Source organism: Capsicum annuum, chromosome 2 (genome assembly GCF_002878395.1).
Source record: "Capsicum annuum cultivar UCD-10X-F1 chromosome 2, UCD10Xv1.1, whole genome shotgun sequence".
Classification (NCBI taxonomy): domain Eukaryota; kingdom Viridiplantae; phylum Streptophyta; class Magnoliopsida; order Solanales; family Solanaceae; genus Capsicum; species Capsicum annuum.
In genome coordinates this window covers 21039365-21042094 of record NC_061112.1, presented here as the reverse complement: position 1 = coordinate 21042094, position 2730 = coordinate 21039365, and the positions used below count along the sequence as shown (strand labels likewise).

General features: G+C 31.9%; 1 long non-coding RNA gene across 1 annotated transcript; it reads right to left on the bottom strand.

The window, feature by feature from the left end:
* Positions 1–269: 269 nt before the first annotated feature.
* LOC107860956 lies at positions 270–1312 on the bottom strand. The gene is made up of 3 exons (XR_001671677.2): positions 1084–1312; positions 787–877; positions 270–533 (listed from the first exon to the last, which is right to left on the bottom strand). It is a non-coding gene; the product is annotated as an uncharacterized LOC107860956 (long non-coding RNA).
* Positions 1313–2730: the final 1418 nt, after the last annotated feature.

Genomic DNA, 2730 nt, shown 5'->3' with positions numbered 1-2730 from the left:
ACTCTATTGTGTGTATGAGTTTCCTATCTACTTGAGCTATCTCCAATTAGTCATCAAAACACGCTTGAACTAATAATTGTTCACCTGTTCTACCTCAAAGATTAGGTAAGAAACTCAAACAATTAATAGTTTTAGTGTATTTTGATAAATAGTTGGTGATAGTTCAGGAACAGATATGAAACTCACAAAAATAATGGACATACTTCATGTTTGTGTTTCACCATTCTCTCTAGAAATAAACATATATTATCCCAAACAGGTGAAAAACGTTTACGCAGGGAGTACTGATCTCTAATTGTAAAGATAATTACATAGACAGATATCTGCTCTCCACGAAAACAGGCTGATTACATTGATCAACTATTAATTAAGAAGCAAAGAAATTAAACTGAGTTACATTTGATAATAGTACTACAATATTAATAGTATATAAAAACAAGACACTTGAACAGATCAATGATCAACAGATGAAGAGGACGGAAGGGTCGCAGCAACACTCATCAATCAGGAAACAGCAACACAGAGCTGCTAGACTGCACCATTTGTTAAGAACAACTTATTGTAAGTAATTAGATAACTTCAATTTCTTCCAATTCACAAATGTAACATAAACCGCCAGAGAGACTAATCCAAGATTTTAAGTGATGAACTCCTTAAACCTAGCTACTTCCTCCGTTTTTAAAGAAATGACCTGCTTTTTTTTAAGAGAGTCATGCAGTATATCCGAAATCTCCATCAAACACATACAAGAGGGCATGCACAAGAATTAAATTAAAGGGGACTCACCATCCCTCAAGAAAGCCAGGTTCCCTTCTAGGGGGAGGAGCTGCATAATATTGAGGTGGCGGCGGCATCACTGGAGGACCTTGATAATAACCTACCAGACCACCATGCATAAATTAGTTTCCATTTAGATAAAATCATAAAAAGAATTTTGTAAGTACTATACTACTCTATAGATTAAAGGGGAAAAGAAATGTCAATTGAGGGAGCTGCAAGTCCATCAGAGCCAATAAGGGAATTAAGGTTGATTAACCAGAAAGAAAGAGAAAAGACACTCAAATTAAAGTAATAGGGATTTACCTTGAGCTGGGTAGGGATATGCGTATTTTGGTGGCTCACTCATCTTCGATTGCTACCAAGCTCTTTCACAAAATAACAGAGATATATGTTTGTTACAAAGAATTATATAGAATAAGATCAAATAATGGTATGTTCCAATTTCTAACTTGATAATTTACACGTATTGTTTATAATATACAGACAAACAAAGAGGTCACCCCGCGAATAATTAAATGCCTTGTCAGCAGATTTGAAAATAATTTCTTACGTAAATTTACATAATGAATGACCCCACAAAAAACTTTTTATATAAAAAAGGAATGTATAAGGCCTTTTTTGCACCCTAGGAAGAAATTATGTACTGCGTCGAAAAAGAACCCGTATAAATAGCATGATTGTATGCCCAAATTAATTCAATGTTAAATAAATTGAATATTATTTTCAATCTGAAATTTAAAAGAATGAACGGGCATACGTACTTATAAGACCATATACATACTCATATATAAGAACATATATATAATTCAACACTTGAGACTGATAGATGATTTTAGATGAGTATTGAATATTATTACTAGTATTTAAAAGCTGTTCCATTTCTATCGTTAATTTATAGACTACGTTTTTTCTTTTCTTTTCATCTTTTTCAGCTGAGTTTTCGCATTACTTTCCGCTAGCTTTATTAGGTATGGGACGTAAATGTCTGTTCCAACAAATGATGACTTAGTATCTTTCCGTTCTAATACTAAAACACTTTATTTTATTATCACTAAAAATAATTGTGTGTGACCTCTTTTTATCTCACAATAAACAAAATAAAATTTTCAATAATAATACCCGTCTTCCTTTTTTTGCTCCTTGTGTATGGAAGGGTGCATATTGTTTTGCTCCTTGGCTTCCCTTTTTATGGAGCTTGCTTATTTTTAAATTTTCAATATTTTCTTAAAATAAAATGGGAAAAAACCTTGCAGTAATTAACTTTATTATTTTCAATTAACACTTAAATGACATTGCTTTTTTTCAATTGCTTTACACTCATCGGTTGTGTTCGTTGCAGTGGCACTGTTACATTAGACCAAGGTGGTAAATTAAATTTCCTTAATCAGAAAATTACATTATTTATGAGTGAAATTTTTCTTAATGGGCATACGTTTACTATCGAATCCTAGAAATACAATAATGTCTCTACTATAACAACAACAACAACATATCCGGTACATTTTCACAAAGTGGAGTCTAGGAAGGGTAAAGTATATTCAGTCAATACCACTACCTCAGAAGTGAGGTACAGAGACTGTTTCCTATAAAACCCAGCTCACGATAAAAAATAGTCTAGAAAAAGGACAGAATATATAAGCACAAGAAATAATAGATAATAAAAAATGGCAAATAATAACATAAACAAGATTGCAACAAAACAATTCTACAATCACAAAAAGTCTAAGAATAAGACTTTACAAGCATGACACTATGACTATTAGCACAGATAACTTAACAAAACACTCCTCCCTACTAGCAATGACACACTCCTTTTTATTAACCTTCATCCTAATTTGTATCATCTACATTTTCCTATCTAAGATAATTTACTCGGTAAACTGTAATTATTCCATGTCATGTCAATAGTATCTCTACTATCATGATCAAAAATAGTTTTTTAAGAAAAAA